Source organism: Leptonychotes weddellii, chromosome 5, assembly GCF_054177405.1.
Source record: "Leptonychotes weddellii isolate Sample4059 chromosome 5, ASM5417740v2, whole genome shotgun sequence".
NCBI classification, from domain to species: domain Eukaryota; kingdom Metazoa; phylum Chordata; class Mammalia; order Carnivora; family Phocidae; genus Leptonychotes; species Leptonychotes weddellii.
In genome coordinates, this window is record NC_138373.1 from 157,166,728 (window position 1) to 157,181,682 (window position 14,955).

Here is a 14,955-nt window from a genome sequence, read left to right on the forward strand (position 1 = left end):
TGTGGGTTTGTATCGATCCTCTGTTCGCACACGTTCCCTTCTCGATGCAGAAGGTGGCGTGTTCTGATTAGTTGCGTTGTTTTTTTTAGTCAATTAAGGATTTGGCATTGGGCCCTTTTTGGGTCCAACTTTGATGAAACTTTGAGATGCTTGGGCCTTTTCTGCTCTGGTAAGTGGAGGCAGGAACGTGGCCGTTGGGGGGTGGGGGTGGTCATCTTGCTCCTTGGTTGTGGCCGCCCGAGGATTCCTCTTACGGAAGGTGTGGATATCCGCTGGATGCATCCCCAGGGGACCCTTTGAGTGGCTCCCTCCCCGACTCTAAGGGATGGTTACTGGTCTGATTCTGGCCACTCGGGGGGTTCCAGGTCTTTGGGGTCTGCTTGGCTGAGTGGTGGGGGCCCACCTGGGGCAGGAGTGCCTGCGGTCAGCCGGGGACGTGGGGGCATGGTGCAGTGGTGAGTTTGTCTGAGGGGCAGGGGTCGCTGATATGGGGAGACCAGAGCTGCTGCCGAGTGCAGGCCCCTTATCAGCTGTGCCGAGTGGCCAGAACGAAAGAGGAGCAGTGGGCTGGGTGCACGGGGGGCCCAGGGGGAAAGTGAGTGCCCAGGGTCGGAACAGCAGCCTCACTTGAGGGCCTGTGGGGGAGGGCTGGGGTGTGAGCTTGGCCGGGGGGTACCTGCGGTGCCCACAGCCCGGAGCTTCGCATCCCTGCAGCCCCTCAGGAGAGGGTCTCGGGGAATGGGGACAAAGCAGACTGAGATGTGGGGTCAAGTCAGGACATTAAGATTTAGGGAGAATCCCTAGCACAGGACAAGTTGGTTTTTGGAATCTGGGTCAACAGACGGGGCCTGGGGCGTGGATGGCGGGGCCTGTGTGTGTCAATAGTCGCGTTGTTACTTAGTGTGGGCATGGCCATTGGCTTTTCAGACTCTGAGCCGTGATTTTCATCCTTGCGCTTCTGGGTATTGATTCTTCCCACACTGACCGTGTCCTCGCGGTTCTCTGCGGAGGGAGGTTAAAGCCTGTCCACAAATCTGCCCCACTCAGCATCACAGCCACACAGCCTGACGGGTTCTGTGCGTTTGTTCTCGCCAGAGCAAAGGCATGGTGTGGGTTGTAATTGCCTTTGCCGAAGAGTGACGTTTTCCCACGTGGGGCCCTCCTCCTGAGAGTGAGTGAGGAAGGTCCCAGTGCCTCTTGCTACGAGTGGTGCTTTCTCCCCGGAAAACTGCCCAGGAGGCCGATGAGGGCACATCCCATCTGAACCTTAAAGGTCCCAGGAAAGGTCACTGTTTACAAAGCCATTTGTCAGGGGGTCCTGTGGAGAGAGGGGTCCTTCAGTCCTAAAACCATTTCTTCTCAAGCAACTGTTCGTGAGGTGGACCGTTGCGTGCCTGATTTCCCACAGCCCGCGATGCCTGTGGTCTCCGGAGAGCGTCCCAGCAGCTTGTGAGTGCGCTCTGCAGACGTCACCCACTCCTCCTCGTCTCCCCTCCAGGGAGTCCCCCAAGTGCGGAGCCGCCTTGTCTGCCCAGCAGGAGGGGTCCGCCGCAGGCTTGCTGACGCACAGGGGGCCTTTGCCGCTCTGGCCCGGGGGTGGGGGAGGCCTGTGTCTCTGGTGTCTTTTCTTCTGTTTGTTTCCTTCCCTGTCACCTCTCTCTTCTTCTTACCCTGCGGTCCGCTCATTTTCAGGCAGGCTGTTCCCCAGGAAGGCAGGACCTGTGTGCTCCGGACTCACGCAGTCCTGTTACCAAAAAGGCTTCAATTTGCCTGCTGAGCTGCACTCCAAGTGTGGGGGGTCGGGAGACGGGCTGCTGAGGCCTGAGAACCACAGAGGCCGTGTGCACTGGGCTGCAGAGGCACGGTGGGCAGGTGTGTGCATGCACACTCCGGTGTGGCAGCCCAGGTGCCCCGGGGCGGGGGTGTGCACGAACTGAGAGACACCTGTGGACGAGGACATCAGGGAGGGCTTCCTGGAGCAGGAAGCCTCTGTGGCCCCTGAAAGGTACATGGTACCCAGAGACAGGGAGGGTGTGTGTAAGCAGAGGGGGTGGCGAAATGGGGGTGTGCTTGGGGACCTCCTCTTGCCTGAGCCCCAAGGGGTGAGGTGGAAGTGGAGAAGGGGGGGTGTAGCCACCGGCCTGGCCGGGCACAGGGGCATTGCCTCACCCCTGCTTCCCGGCTCTGTGCCACATCTCCTTGCCTGTAAGGTGAGGGCGCTCTGCCCTGCCCCCCACCCCCCACCCCCCACCCCTACCAGGCCTGCTGCACACCTGCCCGAGGCCCACTCTGGTCGTGTCTGTGGACACAGCTCCCAGCCAGGGCCCAGCTGCCACCCCCCGAGGCCTAGACTGGGGTCAGGGGAGTCGTGGGCCCACTGGCCTGTCCCCGCACCCCTTCTCCAGAATCACTGGGGTAGGCTGCCTGGTCTCAGAGTTGATCTCAGGACCCCTTTATATCTTTAGTTCATGAGGTCACCAGAGGGCCCTTATATATGTGGGTTGTCTCTGTTCCTCTTTACCGGATTAGAAAGTAAAACTGAGAAATTTAAAAATACTTATTAATTTATCAAAAGCTGCCAACCATAAACCCATTACATATTCACATAAGTAGCATATTTTATTTTTTAAAAAATCATTCCCTGCACCTCCCTCCCCAGACGAAAAAGAAATGAGTGAAGGGAGCATTGCCCGCTTTGCAGGCCGCCGTGGGTCGGCTGTGAGCAAACACAGCTGGGGTGCTGAGTCCTGTCCTGGCCGCCGTGGCGTGAGAGCAAGCGTGGGAAAGCAAACGAGCCTTAGTTTTGACCTTGTGGGTCCCCCAGAAGGGGTTCCTGGGCCACACTCTGAGAACTGCCAGTTTGGCCTCGGGAGAGATTTCCCTGAAGTGAAATGAAGGTCCTTTTTCCCATCTTTTCTGCTTCATTTAAAATCTTTCTTATAAAAAAAAAAAAAAAAATCCTTCTTATCTTTTATTTAAAACGTTTAATTTTAAAACATTGTTTGCTGGGCGCCTGGGTGGCTCAGTTGGTTAAGCGACTGCCTTTGGCTCAGGTCATGATCCTGGAGTCCAGGGATCGAGTCCCATATCGGGCTTCTTGCTCAGCATGGGGTCTGCTTCTCCCTCTGCTCTCTCAAATAAATAAATAAAATCTTTAAAAAAATAAAATAAAACATTGTTTGCTATGGAATAGTCAACACATTCAGGATTCAAAAGGGGTTAAAGCTTAGGCTGGCTCTCCAGTGCCCCTTCCCCTCCCCCTCCCTACTTCCTCTTCTCTGGTCCTCCGTGGCTGCTGGCTTTGCACACACTGCAGGTAGCAGTCAGCCCAGGCTGCGAGGTCTCCAGCAGGGTGGGGGGTGGGGGGTCCTCACTTCTTGTTCAGACTCTGGGGGCTCCCATGGGTGACTGTCCCCCATGGGTGGACATGAGGGTGCACCCAGCCTATTTTGCTATTGTAAAAACAACATGGCAGTGAAACGACCTTGCCTATACATCATTTTGCAAGTGTGAGAGGCTCCTGGAAATGAAATAGTACCGTTACTGGGTGTTGCAAAATGGCCCTGGGCGCCGCTCTCCAAGCGGGGGACCTGCTTCCTCGTCCTCACGCCCACGTGCTGCATGTCTGCCGGTCTGCTAGGGAGAAGGGCTTCTCGATGTAATTTCAATCTGTATTTCTGTCTTTATAAGTGAAGATTAATTGTCTTTCCATATGTTTAAGAACTGTTTGCCTTTTCTGGGAGCTGTCTGCATCTCTTGCCCATTTTTCTACTGGGCTGTTTATGAACGTCGGACAGATTAATCCTTTGTACTACGTGCTGCAAACATTTTCTCCTAGATTATCATTTGTTTGACTACCGATGGAGGTTTTTGCCTTGCAAAAATTTGTTTTGAGAGTAATCTGTGTTCTTACTGCGCTTCATGTCTTGCTTGGAAAGGCCCAGTCTGGTCTGAGGTCCTGGACCCTCCCCTGTGGCTCCCGGGCTACTTCCAGTGTCTTTTGGGAAGGTGTGGCTCCAACCTTACCTTTTTCCTCACAGCTACCCGGATATCAGTGTGTCTCTTCCCCTCTGCTTTGAAATGCCACTTTGACCCCGACGGGGGCTGGGTCTGCTTCTGTGCGTTCTAGTTTGTTCCGTGGCCCTGCTCTCTGTTCACGCGCCACCCCCACGCCTGCAGAATGGCTGTAGCTGCACCACGTTCTGTTACGTGATAGGGCTCGTCACCCCGCATCACTCTTGCTTTCCAGAATTTTCCAGGTTATTCGGCTTGTTTGTTTTTCCTTGTAAACCTTAGACTTGGCTCATTTTGCTTTCTCTAAAATCGTTTTCTAATTTTTTTAGGGGAATCACATTAGGCTTATAGATTATTTTAGAGAGTTTTGCCCAGGCTATCTCTCCTTGTGTATTTATATGTAGCCATGATGGGAAATACATAACATGATGTATATAATATGCCTTATAAATGCGATGAAACCTACATGATATAAAACATACCATTTTAACCATTGTTGAGTATGCAGTTTGGTGGTATTAGGTACATTTACGTTGTGTGAGCCCATCATACCATCTGTCTCCAGAACTGTCATCTTCCCCAACTGAAACTCTGTCCCCGTGGAGCACTGACTCTCCGTCCCCCTCCTCCCGCCCCTGGTGCCCACCATGGGCTTTCTGTCTCTGTGGATGTGACCCTCCTGGGGACCATCTAAGTGGAATCATGCAGAATTGGGCCCTTTGTGACTGGCTTCTTTCACTGGGCACAGCGTCCTCCAGGTTCATCCGTGTTGTAGCCCCGGTCAGAATTCCCGATGTTCTTGAGGCTGAATGATACGCCGTTGTATGCGTAGACCACATTTTGTTTGTCCATCCATCCATCCATCCATCCCTCTTTGAGCCCCAGGTGTCGGTACTTTGGGTGTATCCCCAGAAGCGGGGTTGCTGGGTCCTCTGGTAGCCCTGTGTTTATTTTCTGGCCGTGGGTGCTGGAAATTGGGCTGAGTGTTTCCTTGGGAATCTGGCAAATGGACTGCTCTGAGCCAGGCTGCCCTGGTTCCCCAGGCAGGTCCGTGAACCGTCCCAGGGGAGGGTGGCAGTGCGGGAGTGACGGGGACCTTACGGTGGCCTGGACACCATCTTCCACCCAGTCATGCCTGCGAGTCCCTCTGGACCTCAGTGTCCTCCTCTCTGTAGAAGGCAGGACCCCGGAGTCCCAGCAGCTGATGTTTACGGAGTCCTTTGTGCCAGCCTGGCTCAGAGACAGGCATGCAGGAGCCAGGACTTCAGCCTCCCAGAGGCGGGCAGGCAGGGATTGGATGGGGGGGACGGGAAGGCGTGAAGCCCATGGGCCGTGTCAGTGTGGCTCTCCGCGCAGCTGCCGCAGGTGGGGGCTCCCCGGGTGCGCCCCAGAATGGACAGAGCCCCTGCCCGGCCTCCACTGCTTCCCACGGCCCTACCAGTTCCTCTGTCCGTCTTGCTGTGAGTCTCTGTGCTGCTCCCTTTCCCTGGGGTGTCTCCCTCTGCAGCCCGCGGCTGGCTCCTGCAGCTCAGAGCGGCCTGCCCTGGCCCGTGGCCCCCTGTCCCCCGCTCACCCGGCTCCTCCTTTCCGTGGTTAGGAAGCGCCTGGGCCGTCAGCGTGCCTCCTCTGCATTCCCGCACTGGACTGCGTCTGGTACACAGTAGGTGCTCATTAAACACCCGTTGACAGGATCGCTCGTCGCTGTGACTCCCGAGGGTGCGGCGCGTGACTTGCACCCCTGCCTCCGTGGCCTCTGCCCCGTGACCCCTGCTGCACGGTGAGGGTGTGCAGCCCGAGTCCCCAGGGCTGTGGGCTGGAGCCGATGTGCAGTGGCTCGTTCGGCTGCAGAGCCCACCTGCCGCCAGGCCAGCCAGGACAGCCCGAGTAAAGACCAGACCGTCCGGCGGCCACATTGGAGCTCAGCGGTTATCCGGGTGGCAGGTGCAAAGACAACTTTGAGGGTTTGGGTGTTTTTTTTGTTTTGTTTTGTTTAGTTTCTTTTTTCTTTTACGCTGGATGTGAGTTTTGTAACAGAGGCCCGTGGAGGGAGGGCTGCCGAGCGCCCTCCATCCGGCCCCTCTGCTGTCATCCTTGTCCCGGCTCGGGTTGTGTTCCTTTCTTGGCCTGCTGAGCAGGAAATGTGGGTTCCACCTTCTCCTCGTTGTGTGTTGTTTTAAACACGGAAAACCTTTGTGGCCTGTGGTGCTTGACACCCGGGGGAGGGCCTGTAAATATCCCGGGGCCTGGCCTGGGGTGGGGAGAGGCCTGGCAGGAGAGCCCTGGGCCTGGGCTGGGCTGAGATAAAACAGGAAAAGCAAAGTGGCCTCCGGGCAGGAGGTTTGGTGGCGCACAGAAGCTCTTCACCTAAGGGGCTGTTTAAAGCTGTGGGTTTACCTGGTGCTGGATTTGCCCGGGTCCCGGAAGGTCTTTAAAATGCACCTCACCCACCCATTCCTTGACTGGCTGCCAGAAGCAGGTGACGGCCAGGAGACAGCCAGGTGACCAGGCTGTGTTGGGTCTGGAGTGATTGAGCTGAGTGGCTCTGGGGAGGGGGGCAGTGCTCAGCAGGAACATAGATTGGGGTGTTCCAGGCAGGGGGTGGGGCCCGGGGCTGGCTTCTGGTGTCATGAGGGCTTTTTCATTGTGCTCTTTGTCCCTGCAGAGCAAGGGACACTATCCTGAGTGAGACCCAAGGGGCGGCCCTTCAGGGTGGGCAGTGCCTTCCACCCGTGGCTGTTCACAGCTCCTCTCCTTCCAGCTTCCCTGCCTCAGATGGGCTATGAGGGATGTGGGGAGAAGCCCCTGGCCCACGACTCAGGTGGACGGAGACGGGTCGGTTTCCCTCACCAAGCTCCTTCAGGCCCCAGGGAGCCTAGAGACTGTCCAGGCTGCCCCACCCTCGCCATGGAGAGCACCTTGCCCCTCACCCCTTTCCTTAAGAAGACTGGATGGGGGCAAGGTCCACGCACAAGCCTGTGATGCTCAGGCCACTGGCAGTGGGACCCTGGTGCTTAGCGAGGGCCTAGGTTCCCTGTTAGTGGGCCAGTAAGTACTGTGACCTTTCTGAGAGTTCTTGTTCTGCTGGGCATCTTGCTGTAAGAGCAGGGGCAGTAGAGCATGGCCCACGGGCCAAACCTAGCCCATTGCCACCTGCTTTTGTAAATAATGTTTTATTTGGGGACGCCTGGGTGGCTCAGATGGTTAAGCATCTGCCTTCGGCTCAGGTCACCATCCCAGGGTCCTGGGATCGAGCCCCGCATTGGGCTCTGTGCTCAGCAGGGAGCCTGCTCCTCCCTCTGCCTCTGCCTGCCTGTCTGCCTACTTGTGTTCGTTCTCTCTGTCTGTCAAATAAATAAATAAAATGTTTAAAAAAAAATAATGTTTTATTTGCCCACAGCCACACCCATTTTGTGGTACAGCAGAATTGAGAAGTTAGGATGGGCCGTGTGGCCCGCCAAGCCCGACATTTCCTACCTGGCCCCTTGCAGAACAGGCTCGCCCGGCCCGCGCCTTGCCTGCTGCAGTGTCTTAATGGTGCAATGCCTTTGGAGAGCTGCCTGGTTTCAGACAGCTGCGAGCCACGCTCCTTTCTGCTTTCAGGAACTTGGGCCAGGGCCATGGCACGAAGTCATGCCTAGTGCCCGGAATTTGGAAGGTGCTTCCTACCAGCTGTCTCATTGGCTGGATCTTCTCAGGTCCTTGTAAAGAGTGATGGAGAGAAATTGAAATGAATTTGTGTGCGTTTCTAGTAGCTTATTCTATTTGCTTACATGACACAGAGGTTTTTGTCTACCTGCTCCTAAACGTTAGATTTTCTTGCTAGCGTTGTTTTGTTTAAATAAACATCAGTGTGGCCACTCTGCCAGGCTCCCTACTCAATATGCTAGGCAGAGGGGCCTGGGAGCTGTCATTCAGTGAGGGATGTATTAATAGAGGCATGTGCTAGGGAGGGTGGGATGGCTGGGTCTGTCTGGGGTTAGGGCAAGCACGGGCTCTGGAGTCCAGTGATGTTGGCTTCTGTTTCTGATGTGCCACTTCTGTCTTATGCTGCTTCCCCAAGCCTCAGTTTCCCTTCCTGTCATTTGGTTTAACAGCATTGTGATTGGGACATAGGACACCTAGGGTGGGGGAGCTTGTCACTCTTGCCTGCGATTTGGGGCCCTGCACAGGTTTTGGGGTGCACAGGAGGCCTGGGGACAGTGAAAGCACAGCGCTGAGGGTTTGTCCTCCCCTGTGTTGGGGCCTGGTGAGCACTCCAGAGCAGGTGCTCCAAGCCCCCGCCTGGGGTTTCCTCTCCAGGTGTGTGTGTTTGCTGAGGCCCAAGGGCCTGGAGACAAGTCCTCAGGTGGGCCCGGCTCACACCTCTAGCAGGTACTGCTCTTTTTTTAATGCCACTTCAAGGACCAGGAGGGCTGGGCTTGGCCTGGCTGGCCTGCCTCTGTAGACCTCACTGTTGATCCTTGGGGCTGGTCTCCAGCTGGGGTCAAAGGGCACGGCCTGGTTTGTGCAGGGCAGGTGGCAGGGCTGAGCCTTAGTGCTGGAGTGCTGGCCGGGGGCTGCTGCGCCCTCTCTGAACCGGCTGCCTGCCCCCCCCGGGGTCCGGTCTGAACCCTCCCTTGGTGTTTTGGGCATTGTGGCCCTTGCTTCCCACTGCCTGCAGGCTCCGCTCACCTTCCGGCCCTTCCTTTCCCACCTGTGGGTGTGGAAGCTGCTGATGGCTGGGGGTGGGGGGTGGTCTCGGGTGTCCTGGACCCTCTTACCGTGGCTTCCCCCATCTGTCAAGCAGTGATGTCACCACCGTGCCCACCACCACCAGGTAAAGTGACAGCGTGCAGGGAGAGTGACATTTGTTGAATGTGGTTTTGGAAAGTAGGATCTGGGGTTTTGCCCTCATTATTGCTGCTCGCCAGGTGACGACCATGGGGTCATTCCACGCACAGCTGAATGAGGGGCTACCATCAACATGCTCTCAGAGCCAGAGACCGGGCACAGGGGAAGGGGGTGTGACCCACACAAGGTCACGCAACGTGGCAGGTGGCATCTTGTTCTGGGCACTCGGGACCACTGCACTCACGCCCGGATGGTGAGGAGAGGTGGCTCGGGTCCGGACTCAGCACACAGGCCACTCCCAGTGGGTTCTGCCGTGGGAACTGCCCTGGACAGGCGCACGTCCCCTGACTGCGCCCCTCAGCTGTGGTTGCTGTGTGGACCATCGTGCTGCAGGACGCCCGAGTGGGGGTGACCTCACGGAGGGTGGAAGCCGCCTGGCTGGATGGGCAGGTGGTGCCGAGCCAGAGGTGGGAAGAGTGAAGTGGTCACCCGGTGGCTGGGAATGCCTCAGACCGCAGGAATGTCCCTGGCGGGGTCCCAGGGGGTCGGCGGGGGGAGAGTCTTGGCACTTCCTGTGGGGACCCGAGGGGGCTGGGATGGTGAGGATGGGGGGTGGGGTCCAGGCAGTGACCACGCTGTCTGGTTCCCACCTCCCAGGACTGTCTTTGATCCCTTTGGCCCTCTCAGGGGCTCGAATTTTGCATTTTGACCTTGGCTCCTGTTTCGTGCCTCTGTCCCTGAGCCCTGCGGGGGAAGAAGGGTGAGTGGGAGCGCTGGGTTCCCCGGTGTTTCCTGAGCCCCATTCTTGTGTGGCCATGCAGTGTGAGGGGAGGGAGCAGGGCTGGTGTGCTGGAACCAGCTCGTACCAGCTCGCAGGCACTGCTGACATTTGCAGGGATTTGGGGAGCTGGCCAGTAACAAAAACGAAAGCTTGTAAACTTACAGTTAGGTGAATTCGCAGCAAAGGTATTCACTGGAAATCCCTCCCTTCTGAATTACGTCACTACTTTTGTGGTCGCGAGGTGGCTTGCGACCGTTGTGTCTGGAAGGTGGAAATCCTGGGTCACGGCGGCCGCTGCATCGGCCCCAACCACGCGCCCACGCCTGCACGTCTCTCTGGTGGCTTGAAAATGGCCACGGTGGGAGCAGAAACGGGCAGATGCTACGAATCGGGGCTTCGCTTCTCATTTTGTTGATTGTCTCGGCTTCATCAAGTGATGGAAAAGCCACGTGTGGGACGTTGTAGCCACTCACCGTGAGGGGCACAGAAAAGCCGAGGCAACACTCCTGCGCTCTCAGAAAGCTGCCCTGCCTTTCAGCAGGGGTTCCCCCGCCCGCGACCAACGCGTGGGGCTCTGATGCGTGCCTCCCACGTGCACCTTGTCTTGTTCACGTAAACGGAATGTCAGCCGGTGTTCCTGTCTGCGCCGTACTCATCTTCCGTTAGGATCGTGCTGGACAAGGGAGGGGGGTGTTCAGGAAAAGTCAGAACATCCGTGAGCCGCACCGGCCCCTCGGCTTCCCCACGAGGAGTGCCGCACGTTTTACTGGTATTTGTGAGCATGTGCATGCGTCTGTATATCTGTACGGTTTGCAGTCGCCGTCCCACCTACATCTCTGCACACGGGTCCCTGGGGCCACTCCCTGTGCGGTCATGAGCTCTCCGGTCCGGGGGCGTGATCCCAGGTCACAGAAGAGGGGGTGGCAGCTCACACCGAGCCCTCCCAGCTCTCCCGCTCTCTCTGACTTTCCAGGGCCACCCAGGCCATCGGTCAGGGTCACTGAGCTCGTGGGACCTGGGCCTTCATTATCCTCCCCTGGCTCACTGCACTGGGGGTTTTGGCCTGACCTTCGTGGACAGACAGCCCCTGAAGATGCTTGCCCGTGGGAAGAGATTCAGGCCTCCCCCCCACTCCCGTAGAAACACCCAGGTTGTTGAAAACTTGGCGTTAAGTTCTCCACAAGTGTTTATGGATTTAGGGACTGGAAACCCCAGCAGGGCTCCTGAGCAAAGTCCGTGGACGGCCCTTTGCTCTGAGAGCTCTCTGGGAGGACAGCCCTTCGCAGCTGTGGCTGGGTGGCTCGGAGCCGGCGTAGGGCCCCGGATTTCTGGCTGCTCGTCTGCTCAGCACGGCCCCGCCTTTGTGCATCATTCCTTCGTTTGCCTGATGAGGGTTTGTGAGCCCAGCACGGGCCAGGCCTGCTGGGGCATCACCTGAAGAGCCGCGGCTGCCTCTTCCCTTGGGGCCCGTGTTCTTACAGCGTGGGGCTGGGGGCCCAAATCCCAAGCAAGGGAGTTAGCTGGAAGTTCCAGGAATGGCTTTCAAGGTGGGGTACTTGGAGAAAAAGGCTCTGGGATGGGAGACGCCCCAGAACCAGAGGTGCTGGGCCCCATAGTAGGAGCAAACGCAGTGGCCAGAGGACCCCCAGGGACTGGAAGGGGAAGCGCTGGGAGGTCTGGTTTCCTGCCACGTGGAGAAGGGGCTCCATGAGGTGCTGTGGGCCCCTCCGCCCCAGGCCCAGCTGAGCAGGAGGGTGGGGTCAGGGTGGAGAGGCAGACCGGTGTGGGGCCTGGTTTGGAGAGGGTGGCCATGGAGTGATCCCGTGATTGAGGGCTCCTTCAAGGGCTGTGGCTTGAGCAGCTGATGGATACACATGCCATCCGGCGGGAGGGTGAGCTGAGACTCCAGCTCCGCGCTAAGCTAGGCAGAACCAAGCTACCAGTGAGATGTCCAGCCGGCCGGCAGAGCTCCCAGGGAAGCCAGCAGGTGCCAGGTCGGGAGCAGGACATCTGGGTGTGGACGCCGGGAGCATTTGGGGTCCTGCTGCCTGTGCCCAGTCTGGCAGGACTGAGCTGTGAATCTGGGGTGAGAGAAGTGGATCCCACACAAGCCTTGTGTTTGGGAAAACCTGGGGGTCATCCACTGTGAGCCATGTCTTGAGCCTGGCATGGGGTTGGGGACAGGGTCAGTGGTCTCCAGTGTCAGACCGCTCCCGGGGAGTGCTCAGCACAGGGCCCCACAGGGCTGGATGGGAGTTGCGTGTGCACTGGGGTTCTGGGGGCAAGGCCTTTGGGCGTTGATTAGGACAACTGAGTCTGCGCCTCCGCCCCGTCCCTCCTGTTTGCCCTGCAGAGCCTCAGAGTCTGTAGCTGCCATCCTAGGCCATTCTGACCGCGGGGTCCGGGGCTGTCTTCCCAGAGGATGGAAAGGACCTGGCTGTCTCTGGGACTGGCCTGGGGGGAGGGGGGAGGCGCGCAGTTCTCAGCGTCTGTGACTCCCCAGGAAGAAGGTTAGGACGGGACGGCATCCTGTGGGAAAGTGGACATTGTTTGTCCTCAGATCAGCAGGAGAGCCATAGATAATCGGGAGATGAAGCCAGGCCGGGGAGTGGTGTGTGCTGCGGGTCGAGGCAGATTGGCTGGGACGCTGCAAGCGCCGGAGACCAGGAACCACTCTTTTAAAAATCTTGGCTGGGAAGGGAGATAAAGTCCTTTGTGGTTTCCAAGTCCAGTTTCCCTAGACACTGCCGCCGTTGTGTGTCCAGAAGCTATTCAGCGGGTTTCCAGAGCAGCGTGCTTTGTGTCCCCGGGCCAGCTCTGCTGGACTCAGCCCTGCGTGCAGGGGACCCAGAGCCTGGCGGGTGCTGCCTGGAGCCACAGCACCAGGTGCCCCCGTCGCACATGGTCCCCGTGAGTCCTTGTAGAATGCCCTGGCTCTGAGCAGGGATCTGGAATAGCCACGGCCAGGGGGCCTTTCCCCAAGCGTCTGCTTCCACGTGGAGGTACGGGGAGGGGGTTCCTTCCGACGGCAGCAGGGCCGGGTGGTGGCGGATCCCGCTGAGCAGCTGGTTCCCCTTGGGGTGGGGGGCTTACGGGAGCTGCCCTGAGCTGCCTGGGCTGGGCTTCTGGGTGCTTGTGGAGGGCATCTGAGGAGGTAGGGTTGGGGAGTGGGGGGCTGGTGGGGCCCGGGGGACACATGGCAGCAGCAACCAGAATGCAAGGTGAAGGTAGGATTTGTCGAGAGGGCATCCACTGGACATGGGCTCTGCGTGGAAAGCTTTGCTCTGGGTCGCACTTGGTGTCCGAGATCCGGTCTCCTCTGTGTCCGAGACAATGGTCCGTACTGCCCTCCATCTCCATCTGACAGATGGGGGATTAACCTCCCCAAATTCCCGTCCACCCAGATTTTGTGAACGTGACCTTACTTGGAACAGAGACTTTGCAGATGTAATCAAGATGCGGTAGTTCTGGGGTAGGATGTGCCACACTCCAGTGCAGCACAGGGATGCAGCATGGCTCCCCTCGCAGCCTGGACCCGTCCTCGGGTAGGGTGGGTGGGGAGTCCTGGTGTCTGGTCCTGAGCTGACAGGAGCATGGATGGTTCATCCTTTTGAAGGGCCCAGGGAGCCTGGGGGAGCAGGAGGGACAGGGACGGGCCGGGCCTCTGGGAGCCCCTCGTTTGGGTGGGCTGTGTCTGGACCCCCCACCACAGGCTGACATGAGTAGCCGGCAGGAGGAGCCCAGGGTTGGGGTGAGCTGGCGGCTGGAGGGATGCGCCCCTGGCTCGCCGAGGCGTGCATTGTGTTCTGATGGTGCAGGGCTGGACCCTCGGTGCTTTGTCCCCTATCCTGCTGCTGCCACCTCATTGGCTTGCTGGAGCTCAACTGGGAAGGAAGGCAGCCCCAGCTCCAGGGCCTGTAGAGAATCCCAGATGGTGAGAACCCACCCAGCCAGAGCCTTGCAGGAGGTGCAGAGCTTGGCTGGTGTGAGGCCAGCCCTGAGCCCTTTTCTCCAGGCACAAGTCAGCTAGGTGTCCCCGCTCCTGAGCCGTGGTCCCCGCCTGGCCCATCCCCTCCACCCCACGTTCCTCTGATGCCGGATGCCGAGGAATCCCTCAGGTCTCTTTGGAAATGAGAGGAAATGGGTTTTACGTTGCTGTACTTCCCGTACCCAGGTTTTTATTTTCATAGTTTAAAAAGCAGTAGGGACGCATTATAGGCCATCTGGAGAGAGTTTTACAAACCACCCCATGCGGGGGCCTGTGTTACCTTTGGTCTTTCTGGACACCTGTTTGCCATCGTGGTGCGCGGGGCGGCAGCGTCTGTCACTCGGGCCGGGGTCCTGTGCGAGTCCAGGTGATGCTCAGCGTCTGTCACTCGGGCCGGGGTCCTGTGCGAGTCCACGTGATGCTCAGCGTCTGTCACTCGGGCGGGGTCCTGTGTGAGTCCACGTGATGCTCAGCATGCCATGCCTGCCCTTGTAGGTGTGGCCTGCCCATGCGCCGTGCTGCTGGGTCCCATCCCGCCATGGGGGCGACACACTCCCCACGTGTTGAGTTCGCGCTCAAGAGGCAGAATCGCCGGCTCCGAGGGCGTCTGCGTTCACGGTTCCCGCTGCCTTCTGCAATGCGGACTGGCTTGTATTTCCTTTTTAGGGAAGCTGGAGGTTTGTGCTAGAGTGGTGGGTAGATTTCCTCTGGCTGCGAATTCCTGTGCTCAGGGAATTGGCCCGTCTGTGCCCCGGGGTCCTGTAGCTTTTGCGCACGTACTGGAGCGGTCTCAGAGCAAAGAGAGTAGTCCTTCGTGGACCACGTTGGCTACACCCTGGTGGCACTGCATTTGTTTTTAACAAGTGGGAGTTTGGGGGCGCCTGCGTGGCTTGGTCGGTTGAGCGTCTGCCTTCTGCTCAGGCCATGGGGGTCCTGGGATCGAGTCCCGCGTCGGGCTCCCTACTCACCGGGGAGCCTGCTTCTCCCTCTCCCTCCACCCCTGCCTCATGTTTGTGCGCATGCTCTCTCTCTCCTCTCAAATTAAGTAAATAAATAAATAAATCTATAAAAAAACAAGTGGAAGTTTGTTTCTGTCCACTTGACTGTTACTCTTTCATGCTGTGATTATTTTTGTCATTTCTCTTAAACAGACTGTTACCCCTTCTCTGGGGACTTGGTCAGCACAAAGTTCTCATTTCTTTAGGTTTCTTTTTTTTCTTTTTAAGTTTTCTTATCCGTTTCATCTATGTGGAGCTCACAGCAGCTGTTTTTCCAGGTGGCCAGCCCACGCCCCCGCCCACATGCAAGCAGCCTGCTGCCCTGGTCCCCCACCGCCCCTCAT

The 14,955-nt window shown here is 58.0% G+C and overlaps 1 long non-coding RNA gene across 1 annotated transcript; it reads right to left on the minus strand.

Annotated features, from left to right (window-relative positions):
• Nucleotides 1–7,378: 7,378 nt before the first annotated feature.
• LOC115943567 (uncharacterized) lies at nt 7,379–14,368 on the minus strand. Its single transcript, XR_004078152.2, has 2 exons — nt 9,788–14,368; nt 7,379–7,712 (listed from the first exon to the last, which is right to left on the minus strand). It is a non-coding gene; the product is annotated as an uncharacterized LOC115943567 (long non-coding RNA).
• Nucleotides 14,369–14,955: the final 587 nt, after the last annotated feature.